The sequence below is a fragment of the Balearica regulorum genome, chromosome 4 (genome assembly GCF_011004875.1).
Source record: "Balearica regulorum gibbericeps isolate bBalReg1 chromosome 4, bBalReg1.pri, whole genome shotgun sequence".
NCBI classification, from domain to species: domain Eukaryota; kingdom Metazoa; phylum Chordata; class Aves; order Gruiformes; family Gruidae; genus Balearica; species Balearica regulorum.
Genome location: NC_046187.1, coordinates 48,060,867 through 48,078,849, shown reverse-complemented (window position 1 = coordinate 48,078,849; position 17,983 = coordinate 48,060,867). Strand labels below are relative to the sequence as shown.

The 17,983-nt window shown below is 37.4% G+C and overlaps 1 long non-coding RNA gene across 1 annotated transcript in view; it reads left to right on the top strand.

The window, feature by feature from the left end:
• The window catches only part of LOC142601751 (uncharacterized), a 1,264,755-nt gene that overhangs the window by 661,273 nt on the left and 585,499 nt on the right, over positions 1 to 17,983 (top strand). The window lies entirely within an intron of this gene.

Here is a 17,983-nt window from a genome sequence, read left to right as displayed (position 1 = left end):
TATTCACATGGTATTTCTAACTCAGGACCACACAAACTCTATTTTTAGATTATTAATTAATTTTAATTATTTTCAGTTTTCTAAAAGTCGCCTAACAGTTCATCAACAAAATAATTGTTTCTGTTAAAGAAAACAGCTTTTTAATTATTTAAAGAATTCCCATCCAATAGCAACAAATTTGTTGTGGAACACTTAATGTCTTCTACTAAAACTAGGAATTTCTTAGAAATTCATCTGGGTTTTAAATAATATGTTATTTGGTACAACTGACAATGCATTCTAACATCTAAATTTCAGTCTTCCAGCTCAGATGAAAAGCTTCTGTCAGATTTGCCCTGCAGTCATTTTGATTTCAACTTAACTTTTCAGTTGTTTGTTTGTGATGTTCATGTTCTTACTGAGAAGGAAAACAAGGTGTAGAAAAGCAAGGCTGCCATCAAACTTTTGTACAGAGTGGTTTTTTTAGACTGATTGCTGATTGCTCGTGGCCTCCTGTATGCAAATCAGACAATTACAAAATTACAGTCTAAATGTAAATATGAACAATATGAAAACCTCTTTGACAACAATCAAAGGGGCCCTCTTCAATGTTAGAAATCAGAAGATAATGAACTAAGAAAACTGTCTTTCAGTCTTTTACGATCACAAATGAACTAAGGGGGGAGGGGGGTATGGGGTGTGTCTGCACGTGTAAAACAAAAATCTATGGAAATCCTTGAGAGCTCTTTCCTGAGGATTTTGGGTGAAAAAATGTAGACCCACAAAGGGCTTTTCAGAACACTGCACAATCTCATGAAGGACGTCTCTGTGAGTAATATATTTCTTGGCCAAGTCTGTGTTCTTTTCTTTCCTGCAACATGCTCTTGAGATGAGCATATTACCTGAAAAAAATCCCCAACTGCCAAGGCACAGGAGGATTTCATGTTATTTAAATAATTGGAGGAGATAGAGAAGATTGGTAGTGAAACTCAAGTCTCAGGGAAGAACATGAGAGAAGACGACAGAACCTAGGAATGTAACTTTATCAGAGATAACGGCTGATCTTCATCAAACAAAACTGTTTTGGAAGAAAAGGGCCTTTGCAATATAAATTTGTGGGACTGATATCCCACAGATTTACCAAATGGCTAGACAGACTTCACAAGAACTTCAGCCCCCTTTCTCATATGTGTCCCTACTACCTTTTCCAGTAAGCAAACTGAATGAGGAAAGACACAGAAAAAACATGTCCATATTGCATCTGCATCCATTGCTGCATCCAGTCTTATTAGACTTGTGTCTGTCTGTTTGGTAGTTAGATTGTGACATTTGATCAAAGTGATTTCAGCAGCGTATTTGCTGTTTCTTATGAAACTCACCTCAGCAGTGCCTACAGCTTTTGAAATTAATACAGTGAAAGAATTCTGCTTTAACAGATACCCAGTTAATTACTGACTTTACTCTTTGTAGCTGCTTCCACCTGATATATCCTCTGCCACTAAAAGTAATCAAAAGTGGTGTAATCATAACTTATAATGATAGCTTTTGAATTGCCATACAGCATTCAAAAAGAATCCAAAATCATTAAGCTAATAGAGCAACAATATGATATTTATGCTCTCCTGATGTTTCTTTAGTTGCCCAACTCTTGAACGCTTATTAAATTTTTGTTTCACTAAGCTAAAAATAATAATGAAGAGATTTGATTTAGGAAACAAGAAGAAAAAGACAAGATTTATTATAGTTTTGGTCTGAAGGTTCTGTATTGGCCAAGCACCTTCCATACTGCCATTTTCAATGGATTGCTCTGACAGAAAAGGTCACAAAGTTTTATGCTGGAAAATAAAGAATAAAATAGAAAAGGAGAAATATGATTGTTTTGGTTGAAAAGTTCAGAGAGGTCTAGACACGTTGGACAGTTGGACACTGATTTTATTTTACTACATGGTCACACATTGCAATGACAGCAAAGTCAATTCAGTATTGCAGCTGACTCAATTTCCTTTCTAAAAAGACAGTATATTTTCAATAATCTTTCAAATCATTTGTCTGTAACAACTGCTTAGAAGGCTGACATTGAAATCCATTTGCTTATCAAAATGTTTTCTTCTCCACAGTGTGTAAAGCTTCATGCTGGTTATTGTAAACTTGCCATTGATTTTCCAAACAGTTGCAGAGAGCTGGGGTAAAAAGAAGGTCACATTTTGAAGAAAAATGGATAGCTGAAAGGTCTAATAAGTAAAATAGATGACAGATAGTATTTCTGTAGATTGCAAGCTTTTCATTTTCAAGGCATGTTGAACATTTCACTTCATCACACTCCACAATGACACCAAAAAAATGTCTTAAATACAAGATTTGTCAGTCTTGGAAAGCTGGCCTTTGATTTCAACAATTGCAGCACAAGACTTTTTTTCCCCCTTGAACATAAGTGCTTTCACTGCTATTTTGGGAAAATAATAATAATAATAATAATAATAATAATAATAATAATAAATTAAACTATGATTATGCTTATTTAAGAGTACTAAGGAGAATACATTTTAACTCCAAATAGATGAAAGAAATACCTACCTATGGAAATTCAGCATGAGGTGATCTTGGAGATGAGAGCTGAGTAACTGTGTTCTCCAAATTTTTTCAGCACATTAAAACAGTTAGTATTCTTGAAATGATCATACAATAGAAGCCTTCAGCGTTGACTCAAAGAGGTAAAGCTTCAGTTCTAGAGTAAACGGCTTATTCTAGAGGAGCTAAGTTACCTGTAACTTTAAGTTAAATCATCAGTCGTCTTAATATATTTTGTCTGTAAGCAGCACAACATTCTCCACTGAAGCTTTATGTCTCTGGTGTCTGAATTACATTTTAGTATCTTTTCCTTTCTTTGATTAATTTACATATATTGCTGGCTTACCAGAAGAATGCTTGCTGTTCCTGCAGAAAACCAGGTATTTTGGAACTGCTAATGCATGCAGTTGAAATGACAGTTAATTCATCAAAGACCTTTTGCACCTGTTTCCATGGGATTCAGTTATGTCTGATGCTATTGAAAAAAAATTTTCATAATGTAAAAGGGCAACATTACCTATTCTTAGATCAATTAAAACAATTTTATTTTTTTTAATTGATAGGAAGAAAAGATGCAAAGCAGTCATATAGCCTTAGGAAAACCTCTTGGTTTTCATCAAGGCTGTGTTCTGAAAGAAAGGAAAGAAGTAAAGAAAGGATGAAAGTGATTTCCTCATGTAAAAAAGACCATGAAGATTGTTTCAAAACAGCTCAGCAAGAGTTCCTTTTTTTGATAATTCAGGACATGGAGAAGGCTGAGGTACTCAACAACTTTTTGCCCCAACCATAAACAGCAAGTGTTCTAGCCACACCACCCAAATCGTAGAAGGAAAAGACAGAACTGAGAGAATGAAGAACCACTCACTGTAGGACAAGGTCAGGTTTGAGACCATCTAAGCAATCTGAAGGTGCGCAGTCCATGGGACATTATGAGATGTATCCCCAGTGGTCCTGAGGGAACTGGTGGATGAAGTTGCTAAGCCACTATCCATCATATTTGGGAAGTAGTGGCAGTGCAGTGACGTTCCCACTGACTGGAAAAGGAGAAACATAGTCTCCATTTTTAAAAAGAGGAAAAAGGAAGACCTGGGGAAATTACAGGCCGGTCAGTCTCACCTCTGTGCCTGGCAAGATCATGAAACAGATCCTCCTGGATACTATGCTCAGGCACATGGAAAATAAGGAGGTGATTGGTGACAGCCAATATGGCTTCACTAAGGGCAAATCGTGCCTGACAAATTTGGTGGCCTTCTATGATGGGGTTACAGTCTTGGTGGATAAGGGAAGAGCAACTGACCTGGACTTCTGCAACGAATTTGACACTGTCCCACATGACATCCTTGTCTCTAAATCTGAGACATATGGATTCGACAGATGTACCACTCAGTGCATAAGGAATTGTGGAAGGTTGCTTTCAAAGAGTTGGTGTCAACAGCTCGATGTCCAAGTGGAGATCAGTGACAAGTGGTGTTCCTGAGGGGCCAGTATTGGGACCGTCAAGGTTTAACATCTTTGTTGGTGACATGGACAGTGGGACTGAGTGCACTCTCAGCAAGTTTGCGAATGACACCAACCTGTGTGGTGCAGTTCACACACTGGAGAGAAGGGATGCCATCCAGTGGGGCCTTAAAGGCTTGAGAAGTGGGCCCGTAAGAACTTCATGAAGTTCAACAAGGCCAAGTGCAAGGTTCTGCACATGGGTTGGGGCAATTCCAAGTGCAAATACAGGCTTCAAGAAGAATTGACTGAGAGCAGCCCTGAGGAGAAGCACTTGGGGTTGTTGGTGGACAAGAAGCTCAACATGAGCCAGCAGTGTGCACTTGCAGCCCAGAAAATCAACTGTGTCCTGGGCTGCATCAAAAGAAGCGTGACCAAAAGGTCAAGGGAGGTGATTTTCCCCCTCTACTCCACTCTTGTGAGACCCCAGCTGAAGTACTGCATTCCGCTCTGGGGCTCCCAACAGAAGAAGGACATAGAGCTGTTGGAGTGAGTCCAGAGGAGGGCCACAAAGATGATTAGAGGGCTGGAGCATCTCTCCTATGAAGACAGGCTGAGAGAGTTGGGTCTTGTTCAGCCTGAAGAAGAGAAGGCTCCAGGAAGACCTTAGAGCAGCCTTCCAGGACCTGAAGGAGGCCTACAAGAAAGCTGGAGAGGGTCTTTTTACAAGGGTATGGAGTGATAGGACAAGGGGTAATGTCTTTAAATTGAAAGAGGGTAGATTTAGATTAGATATTGGGAAGAAGTTCTTCACTATGAGGGTGGTGAGGCACTGGAACAGGTTGTCCAGAGAGGTTGTGGATGCCCCCTCCCTGGAAGTGTTCAAGGCCAGGTTGGCTGGGGCTTTGGTCAACCTGGTCTAGTGGAGGGTGTCCCTGCCCATGGCAGGGGGCTTTGGAACTAGATGGTCTTTAATGTCCCTTCCAACCCAAACCATTCTATGATTCTATGAAATTCTAGAAGTTGTAACAGATGTTTAAAGTAGTGTACTTCTATTAAAAATACAATGAATATACAAGAGTGTGGAGAAAGATTGATAACACAGTACCTTAGTGAGCCGGATTAACCTGGGGGGGTCAAATGGAGGTGTCAATCATTTTGATTAACAGTGCAGGGAAGGCTATTCAGCATGAAGTTTCTCCATGACAGCCCTTTTTCTGGTGCTTTTGCCATAAAATAAGAAGATTACTGAACTTCCAGTCTGGAGATTGGAAACTGGCTGGTTATAATACTAGGAGTTGATTAGGCTATAAAACTAAAGTCATGCTTACTATGTCATTTGAATCACTGTCCTGGTTTCGGTTGAGATAGAATTAATTTTCTTTCTAGTACTGGTGTAGTGCTGTGTTTGGGATTTAGTGTGAGAATAATGTTGATAACACACTGATGGTTTTAGTTGTTGCTAAGCAGTTGTAGTGTCTACACTAAGTCAAGGACTTTTCAGCTTCCCACACCCTGCCAGGTGTACAAGAAGCTGGGAGAGCACAGCCAGGACAGCTGACCCAGACCAGACGAAGGGGTATTCCCTCTGTTTATAACTAGGGAAGCTATCTGGGATGCGGAATCATTGCTTGGAAAAAGACTGGGCATTGGGTTGGTTTTTATTCCTTCTACATGTGGTGAGCAATTGCACTTGTGCATAACATGTGTTATTAATAATAATTATTATTATTGTTATTGTTATTACTATTATTATTATCATAGTCTTCCTTTGTTATTCGATTAAACTGTCTTTATCTCAACCCATGAGGTTTTTTTTACATTCTCCTCTCCATCCCCTTGGAGGCATGGAGAGCTGAGCAAGCAGCTGTGTGGTGCTCAGTTGCTGGCTGGGGTTAAACCACAGCAATCACTGACTAAGAAAGTCCCTTCCAATCTTCTCATACCAGGGCTTGCCCACATTCTTCTCTTCTTTTCAGGATTCCCATCTCTCCCATTACCCAAGAGAAGTTGTGCCTCTTACTATTTCTACTTCTGTACCTTGTACTCAGGATAATATAATTTTACCAGTTATGCAATTCCCCAAAATTATAGAACTGTCTTGATGTTATCACGCAGCTGTAAAGCTTTCCTGTGAGTGTTTCTCACTGTGACATTTTCTCTATAGCTGCACAGAACAAATTAATTGGTGATGAAAAATAGCTAAAGACTGAAGTATAGTTCTTTGACTAAAACTACTGGTTTGGTCATGAAACAAGGTACCAGATAAATCTGCAAACCCAATTGCACTGAGAATATGAGCTTTTCCCTACTCAGTAATAGTTATACTGTATTCAAGCAGCCTACGTAAATCATGAAACCCTGCAGAAATTAATACACAAATCCAAAAAGCAAAATTCCTATATGAGGCGGCAGCTTCATCATGCAACTGAACTGAAAGCTTTTGAAGGATGGGTTTTTTCCCCTTTTCCTTTACCTATATAGGTTTTTTTAATTGTCATCACCAAACAATGTAAATTTTTGTGTGGGGTTTTTTATTATTTTAAAAGGAATTCAAATGCTAAAAATATGCATTAAAATATGAATGTTGTTAATGCAGCAGTATATATTATTTTACCCATAGAATATTTTAGATACAATTATTATTACTAAGTGTACACACATGCACACATAAAATTTTTAAGCTCTTGTTGAAAATCCTGAAGAGAAATCAGGATATTCAGTATTAAAGTTTCAAGAGCATCCTTATATCACTTTAATCTGGTTTTTTAATACTATGATTGAGAGATTTCAGAATGTAGTGTAAATTGACAAAATTTATTTGTTGCTGCATTACCTTTAACAGCCAAACTATTTAATTCCATGACACACCAAAAAATCCTTGCCACAGTTGTCTTAAAGTAGTGTTGTTTTAGGAGAGTTATTCCCATCCATCAACTCAGTGTTGCTTTTTCAAGATAAGAGCACTGTATTTAGAAATGGAAAGATGGAACAGATAGAAATAACTCTGTTCAATCAACTTTAAAAATCTGATTTATATTGACAATGGGGAGGAAATATTTTTTGTGTGTGTGATTCTATATGTACTTATCTAGAGGACTAGGTGGCTTGCTGGATTAATACACTACTTTCCTCGTTCTCATTTGCTTTCTACCATATCTCTGGAGATTGGAGACACAAGTTTTCCAAATAAAAAATGATTTCTAAAGAAAATTAGCTTGATATTGTCATTCAAGTTCCCTCTGAATTTTTTGGGGTTTTTCTAGCCACTCACACTGAATAAACAATTTTACAAAACTGCAGTTACAAAGCAATATATATATGTGCATATATATATAGTCCTTATATATACATACACATAGACATAAATATACAGTCCATATATATACATATATGTTTGATTAGGTATTTTAACTACACATGAGGGTTAAACTAAGCTGTTAAAATTTTCACTTCAGCAGCAAACACTGGAAAAATAAATACCAGAACCATTCTACATCTGGACCTAGCATATGCAGTATCTGCTTTGTTAATATCTATTCTCTTTCAGTTTTCATCCATAGTATTCTGATTTTTTTATAGTCTTAATATGCCTCTTACTTGAAAACTTCATGATCAGTACCATGAATTATTTTATTTCTAATTTCCTAATTCAACCTACAATGAAAGCATAATTCATACACATTTCTATATGAAAGTTCAGAAACTGTCCATAAATTTTTAATGTAAGCCAATATAAGATATTTTCACAAAATACTTTTAGTTTTTAAACTGGCATACATATGGAACACAGATCTGAAAAGCCAACTAAAGTTAATGAGAATCTGTATGTTGACTCAAAGCCTTTGGCTCAGACTGAATATGACTGACTCTATTGCATATTTCCAGCTGCTTAACTGTAGTGGCCAACAGCTAACTTTAGCTAGATACTTTGAATACATTTCTGTTATTATTTTTCCATGTAAGCAATCTTAACTTTTGCTACAGGGATACTAGGCAGTCAGAAAGTAAAGGGACAGATGGTCAGTACAATGAAAAATAGGAGAATTAATAGTCTGTGCAAAGAAGAAAGAGGTTTATCAAACAGCTGTGTGATCTGAATGAAGAAATTATGATATTTGGTACACTGAAATATGTCATAAAGTAAACAAACAAGCTGATTACAATGAAATGATATAGAACCATTTTTGTGTTTTGCTGCTTTAAAAACTCAGGGTTGATTTTGCTTGGTGAAACTGAATAGTCGTTTTGAAGATTTCGTAAGGTTTCTAATTTTTGCAGGGGTCTGAAGCACAATACATAGTAATTCAGTAAATAATCTAGTGCATCTATCTATGTATATCCTCTAAGCCTGAGCAAAATGGGGTCTAAGAATGTAGTTAAAGCCCCTTTCATGCTGATATTACCTCACATTTACTGTCTGGCAATTCACTCATGCTTCCACACAGTACATGTGTGTGCCAGGAAAGAGCACGTATCTTTGTGAACAATTATTGCTAAGCCTTTCTTCTTCCATTTGTTTTTATTAAGAGCCTTGATGTATCTGGTGTTTGCAGTGGCTGAGGAGCTCATCTTTATTTCTTCAAGAAGTGAGAGCATATCTATATGTTGAAGTCAAAGAACTACTCCAGGATAAGTAGGGAGGGGATTTTAATTCTTCTATGTTGTACAACAGTGGTACAGTAGTGTTGGTGCTGTCATGGCTGAGGAAGTTAAGGGGGCTTGAATTGCCAAGAAAGGTGGTATCTGTTATGAGACCAATTTTTGTTAATAAAAATGACTGCTTCTAGAACACCCTAAAAGGGACTGGATGGGGGCTAAAGGTTGTTTTTCCTGCTTTTTTATTTGTTTGTTTGCCTGGTTTTGTTTTGTTTTGTTTTGTCTCTATTTGTACGACTTATTCTGATCAATTATTACCTCTCCTTATAATCATTGAACTTCTGAATTTATGTTGGCCACACACCCGGACATCCTTATCCCTCAATTGTAATGGCTTTGTGAACGTCAGGTCAATCTAAGCTGATTAACCTAACAGTACAAAAGCGCTGTATACAGGTGACGTGGGAGACTCAACAAGGCCAGTCGTTTTAAAAAAGCAACTGTTACAGACAAGGTGTTCAACAATATCTATACTGCTTATTTTCTGTTAAGTAGGCGAGTCATAGCGTCTACCTGTTCTGGTCATAGGGGAGTGACTGAAAGCATAGGCTCAGCTTAACCGACAGATTCAAAATTCAAAAGGACTTGCTTAGTTTCTTGGTTTGTAAGCCACCTTGCTATTTTGCAAAATAGGCTACTAAAATGTTACACTGCTGGTCACATAATACAGCCTTAATTTCAACAGAGAAGACTGGGATAATGAATTTTTAGATAGAAACTTATAAACTGGTGTTCATAAATACAGATTTTACTCTACATAATATGGTGATGGTCATGTTACAAACAAAACTGCTTGCATTTAATACTGAACCAAGAAAAACAGCTTATCACAAATACCAAAATAAACCTTCTTTCTCATACTGCTCATTTAAAGATTCTATCAAAACTTTCTCCTTTGACTAGCTTTCCACTACAAAAATAAAGAAATTAAAGCATGTGCATCTTTACAGTTAGGGAAAATTACTTTGCTAAACTCTGCCAACAGACACAGGTGTGACTGAAAAGTCTTTGCCTCCGAGATAGAAAAACAGCAGTAAAGTTACTTAAAAAAATGCTACAGCTGGAATACTGAACAAAAGAAAAACTCATTTGTTCGCTATTTGATCATCACAAGTCTTTAAGCACGGTCTCAAGATGGTACAGCTTCTATCTCAGCTTTCCTCTTGGACAAAATAACTTTACCTTTTGAGCCAAACTGAACTGTCTCACTTCTGGAAATGTATTACAGAAAGGAAAAATAGATAATTTTTCTTTAAAATTTAATCAATGTCTTCTGGACCATAGACACATGCTTGCTTTTCTTCTAAGTGGGAGAATATTGTTATTGCATATCAATGGGGTGTCATGATGCAATTGCTTGGGTGCTTCAATTTTGAATTTCCACAATTTAAGATATATGAGATCATTGTAAGTGTAATACCAGCTCCAGGTGTCGTGTATGAGAATAGTAACTGCCATTACCAGTATTCCTACCTTAGACCATTGCACTTCTTTTGTTGTATATTTTTGTCTGGAAAATGTACTAAACCCAAGAATATTTCTTTCTTCATTGCTTACATGATAGTGAATTGTTAATTTTTGTTACTCAGCAGTAAGTCATAGCAATTTTGTTACTCAGAGGTTTTATATCAGACTGGACTCAGTAGATGATACATTCAATAGGGCTGTTTTACTAGTTTCAGTATATAAGGAAGGTCAAACACATGGATGATGGCCTTTATCAAAGGCATTTTCGTGTATATTAATTCCTTGACACTTACGTCACTTGATCCAAGTGGGGCTCAGAGAAGGAAATTAACTTGGTTGGGTTTTGGGGTTTCCTCCCCCTTCCAAAGAATGGAATAACTATTACTCTTGTTCAGTAAAGAATTTCCATTAAAAGAAAATATCTTTTATTCCAAAGGAGACATATGAATATATGATAATTTTACATCCATATGGAGTTTGAACTTCATATCTTGGCAGCTACCTGCATGGAATTTCTACTGATGATTTTCTTCTGTTGGAAATACTTCTTTCTTTCAAAATTTGTTTTAGTCCTTTTGGAAGGAATTAAACTACTTAAAAAAAAAAAGAGAGAAATTATTTGGAAGCAATGAAGCAATGAAAAAAAAAGAAAAATTAGAAATATAGAAATGGTGAGAATGAGAAATGTTTAAAAGGAAAGTTAAAAGGAAATTGTGACAGTACAATTAAAACCAGTGAGGTTTTGGTTACAAATTTCAAAGAGAAAGAATATTCCCTTAGTTCAACTTTGTTGGTGTTGATGCTCTGAAAGGTCTTTTGGGAAAAAGAAAAATTCTTGCTAAAGAGTCGTACTTGCAAAAAGCTAAATATATTTTTATATATATATGTCTTTTAAATATTCTAATCAATACTGAAAATACAAATGTAATTTATTAATATTCATATACTCTGCTATTTTACATTGAAAAGGTTTGGCAAATGCTTATTTTTGTTTACTGGAGCCACAGCTAAACACCTTCTGTAAGAAAGAACCTCAAACTGGAAGACATTTAGTCCTGTGTTTCATTTTTTTGCCTCTGAGACAGACAGTGCAATACTGAATGAGTTATTTTTCACAGTTCTGTCCTGCAAAGTGGGAAATCAAGCTTTTTTTTTTTTTTTTTTTTTTTTTTAAGGGTTGCGTGTGTCTGTGTCTGCCTGTTTTCCCCTGTAATTTATAGTGCTTTGCAAGGATGGGCACTGCTTTCATACAGTTATAGTACACTGCTAAAGCTATACTGAAACAGCTGCCAGATGCCTTTTCTTCGTATCTGCCCCAGTCACCTCTAATTGCCATAATGTGAGGAAGGTCAGGCTGTTAACCCTTCCAGAGAGTATTTCCAATAAAGAAAACTGGAATACAGGGAAGAAAGCAGACACAGCCTGCTTCAAAAGGTCCCCTTTTACAGCCTTTGAGGACTGAGACCTCAAAGTACTCTGCATGGCACCGTCAAACAAAAGTTTAAACACAGCTGTCTGAGTTTCTCCTGCTGCTGTTACTAATAGCTATATTGAAGCAGAAAATGTAAAGGGACATAGAGGAAATTTCAGCTGTTATGATTTCAATAAACTGGAATTTTCACTGGTAAGAATGTTGAAAGTGTGCACTGGACACACATCAAATTTGCCTGGGCTTTTGCTCTGAATGTTATGCTCATGTTAACATGAATATGGGTGAGTTGTTTTGGGGTTTTTTTTCTGTTCCTTTAGCAGGTTCAAGAAGGAACTGTAATACCTGCTGCTGGATAGGCAACACAGTGGAGTGCCAGCAATCCCACAGATTTCTGGAATGCAGTGGGGACAATTTTCTGGCAAAGATACTGGACAGAACAACCAGGAGAGGTACTCTGCTGCTACACATAAATAACGAGATCTGATCAAGGGTTTGATAATTGTTGCCAATCCTGACTGAACTGACCACGAAGCAGTACTGTTTAAGATCTTGAGAGGAGTGAGGAAAAACAAGAGCACAACAAAGTCCCTAGGCTCCAGGAGAATGCATTTCGGCTTGTTCAAAGTGCCAAAGAAGGGAGGCAAAGGCTGAGGAACTTTATGCCTCCTATCCCTTGGTCTGGAAAGGTCTGCTTTCGGGCATCCCAGCTCTCTGCACCTAGTGGCAGGCTTTGGGGAAGTGCTACTCACAAGAGAAAAGAGCTGAGTTAGGGGTTACTTCTGCTGGCTGATGTTGAGATGCTGCTCACTAATATTTTTAATGAGTTATGCAACCAACGAATGGGAAAAAAAGAATCATCAGAAAAAGAAAGGAGGACGATCTAAGTAGCTACAGACTAGTCAGTGTAACGTCAGTAGCCAGGAAAACTGTGAGGCAAATCCTCCTGAAAGTCATTTTTGGGCACATGCAGAAAAGAAAGGTGATTGGGAACAGCCAGCTTGGTCTCACCAAAGGTAAATGGTGCATGACCACCCTCATGGCCTTCTATGATTAAATGAATAGCTCTGGGACAAGAGAAAAGCAGAGGATGTTGTTTATCTTGACCTTAGTAAGGCTTTCAGCATGATCTCCCATAGCACTCTTTAGCTAATGTGTAGCTGGAGACCAGCTGTAAGTGGTGCTCCTCAGTAGTCGTGATGGGGCTGATGCCGTTGAACATTTTCATTAATGCCTGGATGTGAGATGGTCTAGTCTCACCCTACCAGTGAGATCTCAGAGGGACCTCATCAATCTGAAGCGATTGGCTACAAGGAACTTCGGAAAGTTCAACAAAGTAAAATGCAAAATCTTGCACCTGGGATCAAACAACCCAATGCCACAACGCAGGCTGGGGACTCACTAGGTGGGGAGAAGCTCTGCTGAAAGAAGCAAGAGGTTGGCTACGTGGCTTCGAGAGGTCCCCTCCCACCTAACTTATTCTATGTCTATGTGTCTATGACTGGTTAGCATGGGATGGCAGCCAACTTCATCTTCGTGTGTGACTTCAGAGAACTAGAATTTGTAGAGAGAAAAGCATGATTAAGATGTAACACTTTTTCTCTTCTTTTTTTTTTTTGGTAAAAATCAGAATGATGGCTTGCTCTCTGTACATTTCTTTTCAATAACTCTTTTTGCCTACAAAAAGATAAAGTTAAAAGGACCGTTTCAAATAGGCATACAAAAAGCCAAAGCTTTCATTTCCTTTCTGTTGAAAGAAACAGATCCCTAGGAAGGTTTAAAAAGTGATTCAGCTGGCAATAATTTTTTTTCTGGAACTTGGGATAGAAACAAAAGTCAAATGAGCTTTCTCCTCCCTCCTCCTCCTTTGCATTTTTCATTCAGCTTCAGTAATAATTAAATTTAAAAATGGGGAATTAAATCCTAAAATATTCAAAAAACCCCCCCACAAACCCAAATTTAAAAAAAAAAAAAAACCAACAAACCAAAAACCCAAGAAAATAACTAAAGAAAGCATTGGGCAAAAGACTTGGGAAAAATGTCAGAAGTTTATTCAACATCCAGAAATTTTACATCAGTGATTGCTTTTTGAGCATAACAGAGCTGAAAACATAAGGCTTAAGCTTAGTTTAAAGGACAAAACTCCATGCTGTGGGTAATATCACTACAAGTCAGCTTAAATTCTTTGTGGGAAGAATGAGGTTGATTTACTCCTGCTTCTGTATATTTATATTGCATGAGTAGAAAATGACTGAAAGTCATCCATTTTGTGCATGCTGGGAAAGCTGGAAGAAAGCTAGGGATATTATTATTGATAAATATCTACTGATGAATAATTACATTGATAATGACGTTTTAGAAAAAATTCCAAATGCACTTTTGAAGAGATTCATAACATTAGACATTGCAATGGTGAGAAAACTTCCTCTGTGCTTTGCATTATCTCATACTGCTTTATTGATTGCTTTGCCTTTAAAACAGAAAATAATTTTTAAAAAGGTGAATAGATGATCTTGAGTCAAACACAATCCTGTCAGAACAAAAGATATTATTTTTTTATTCACATGTAACAGCTAATAATATATGAACAATAAAATCATATCTAATCATATAATAAAAATAAAATGTTGTTTTACAATGAGCTGTTACGTGTTCTCCCAAGACAAGGTCTGAAAGCCTCTTAGCTTTGCCTTTATAAACTGGACTGTATTAGCAAATGTGACACCTATCCACAAGAAGGGCCAGAAGGAGGATCCAGGGAACTACAGGCCTGTCAGTCTGACCTTGGTGCTGGGGAAGGTTATGAAGCAAATCTTGAGTGCCATCACGTGGCATGTACAGGACAACCAGGTGATCAGGCCCAGTCATCACGGGTTTATGAAAAGCAGGTCCTGCTTGACTAACCTGATCTTCCATGACAAGGTGACCTGCTTAGTGGATGAGGGAAAGGCTGTGCACATTGTTTACCTGAACTTCAGTAAAGCCTTTGACACCATTTCCCACAGCATTCTCCTGGAGAAACTGGCTGCTCATGGCTTGGACATGCATATGCTTCGCTGGGTAAAAAAACTGGCTGGATGGTCGAGCCCAAAGAGTTGTGGTGAATGGAGTTAAATTCAGTTGGTGGCCTGTCACAAGTGGTGTTCCCCAGGGCTCAGTACTGGGGCCAGTTCTCTTAAATATCTTTATCAATGATCTGGATGAGGGGATTGAGTGCACCCTCAGCAAGTTTCTAGATGACACCAAGTTGGGCGGGAGTGTTGATCTGCTTGAGGGTAGGAAGGCTCTGCAGAGGGATCTGGACAGGCTGGATCGATGGGTCAAGGCCAACTGTATGAGGTTCAACAAGGCTCAGTGCTGGGTCCTGCACTTGGGTCACAACAAATCCATGCAACACTACGGGCTGGGGGAAGAGTGGCTGGAAAGCTGCCCAGCAGAAAAGGACCTGGGGGTGTTGGTCGACAGCTGGCTAAATATGAGCCAGCAGTGTGCCCAGGTGGACAAGAAGGCCAACAGCATCCTGGCTTGTGTCAGAAATAGTGTGGCCAGCAGGACCAGGGAAGTGATCGTCCCCCTGTACTGGTGACATTGCACCCCGAGTGCTGTGTTCAGTTTTGGGCCCCTTGCTACAAGAAAGACATTGAGGTGCTGGATCGTGTCCAAAGAAGGGCAACAAAGCTGGTGAAGGCTCTAGAGCACAAGTCTTATGGGGAGTGGCTGAAGGAACTGAGGTTGTTTAGCCTGGAGAAGAGGAAGGTGAGGGGAGACCTTATTGCTCTCTACAACTACCTGAAAGGAGGGTGTAACCAGGTGGGTGTTGGTCTCTCCTCCCAAGTAGCAAGTGATAGGACAAGAGAAAGTCTCAAGTTGCGCCAGGAGAGGTTTAGATTGGATATTAGGAAAAATTTCTTTTTTGAAAGAATTGTCAAGCACTGGAAGAGGCTGCCGAGGGAAGTAGTTGAGTCACCGTCCCTGGAGGTATTTAAAAGACGTGTAGATGTGGTGCTTAGGGACATAGTATAGTGGTGGACGTGGCAGTGCTAGGTTAACAGTTGGACTTGATGATCTTAAAGGTCTTTTCCAACCTGAATGATTCTGCGATTCTACTCCTTATTCTATAAGGAGTAGAAAAAGACACCCTAACAAAGGATGTGCACTGGGTATAAGCTGGGTTGAATGGATAGACAGGACTTTCCCATCTCTTGCTCCAGCTCAGAGGTTTTACATCCTGCAAGTTCAGGAATGTGCTGGCATAGTGCCCCCGCTACTGAGCTTCCGAACATGCAGAGGCTGTACAGGATCTTGACAGAAGCAGCATGACATCAGTTCAATTTCCTTTCTCTTCTAAATCTTGGTGTATTCATATATATGGAATAATTTTTATCTATCTAACTGAAAGTTAATTCTTTTAATATATGGGAAGTAGTTAAAATTGATTTGTGGTATATGAGTCTATAAAATACGGCTTGATGTGAATTTTGTACATAAAAGAAATTATAAATTACTTAAGAATGTTACAGAGTCGTGGATAACTGTGATTGCTTTGGCTAACTTTATAGTTACAAATTAGGAAACAAGGAAACATTTTCAACAAGAGTATGGGAGAATTTCCTTTTAATGTACATTTTGGAAACAAACACCTTAATTTTAAAACAAGCATAGTAGTGGCTAATTTCTGTTTTGTATTTTTAGAACACTTTGAAGGTTTGACACACCTTATGAATTATCATGTGGGCCTGTAACAGCTGTAACTTTATCAGTTGTCCTCTTCATCAAAAGGTATTAAAAACTACTCCTACAATGAGGGAACAGATAGACTGTGATGTACAAAGCAAACATCTTTATTTTGTTTGTTGCTGGGGTTTTTTTAAACTAATTTTGCTAGTCCTCTGAAAAATAAGGCTATATTTTCAATATAATTGAGCTTTTCTGTCTTTTAGTTCTCTTATTGTACATTATATCTCTAGTTTAAAAATATAAAGTAAAAAAAAAAAACCAAACCCTTACCATACATAATGTTGGTCAGAATTTCTTTTATTCATTTTAATTGACAGCCCTAATATAAAACAATTTAAACTTCAGGACAGAGGACACACTTTAACTCCTTATGATAAAGGCAATTTCCCAGTGACCAGTGTACGAAAGTGGAATGAACTCCCATAGGAACTAAGGATCATCACAGATGTCTGGCTCCCAGGGCAAGGCAAAATCTCTGTAATTTTCTCTAACATAAATATTTACCAGATTACTACAAAATATGAGTAAGTAATTAAAATTACCCCAAAAATGACAAATTTCACTTTTTTGTGGTGCAGAAAATATATATTTGACATAGGCTGCCTAAGTTGCTTACTGCACTTCTGGAAATCATTCAGCTATTTTAATGATAAGGTCAGTATACCAATCTATGTATTATTGATCTTTACTGACTGAGTTCTTCAAAGATGTTATAAACTGTCTTTGTTAATGATGCAGTTTTAATACTTACACTGGAAATCTTCTACCCAGTGATTTTAATGTAATGTAATTTTGTGCAACATATACTCCTACTCTGTTTGAACTTTAATCATAAGCCAAATACTGTATATTATTTCATCCGGAAGAGCTCTTTTTTTAGGATGAAGTAGTTAACTGTAAGATTTTTTTTTAATTAATTATAAAAAAGATTTTTAAATGCTGTCACAATGTATATTTACAAAAGAGTTTCCTAGATTTCAGATGTGTGGGCACAAACTGATTATTTCTAATGACACAAAACTATGAGCTTTCATGGAGTTCTGTAGTTTTTAAAATATTTTCATATTTTGTTGTACTTTTCTGTGGTGGTAATGGAGGACTTGTTATCTGCAGCTGAATGTAACCTTAAAATTTGCAACCATAATAAAAATTCATTTTTTCTGCAGCATCCAAGATTGGTACTGTCTATCTGATACCCCTCACACCATCAAATGAGCTTCAATATCTTGTTAACAATACTTGAAAAAAGCGTTTCCCACACAAACTTTTTCATTCATAACCAGATATGATTTTTCATTCTGAAAAATGATTTCTTTATCAATTTCAGAGACAGATGAAGATAAAACCCAAAAAGAACATGGTGGCAATATATTTTAGGCACAGATAATTGCTTTAAAAACATTCAGATAATTTTAAGTGGATTTTGTGGTCTTTAAATTACAAATTCAGCAAGTTCCTAAATGTTATATTATAGGTCTGTAAGCCTATATATAGTATTAAAAAACTAAATGCATAAGAAGACTAAAAAGTGAAATTAATAAATCTCATTTTATTGATTCTATCTTCTGAAATTTAAACACAAAACTTGCCAGTATATTTGTGTATAAAATTTCCATTTTTCTTGAATAACTTTTTACTGAGAAATGATATTTTGTTTTCTTAGAAGCTTTAATCATTAGTTTTCACAAGGCACAACTCTAGACACTT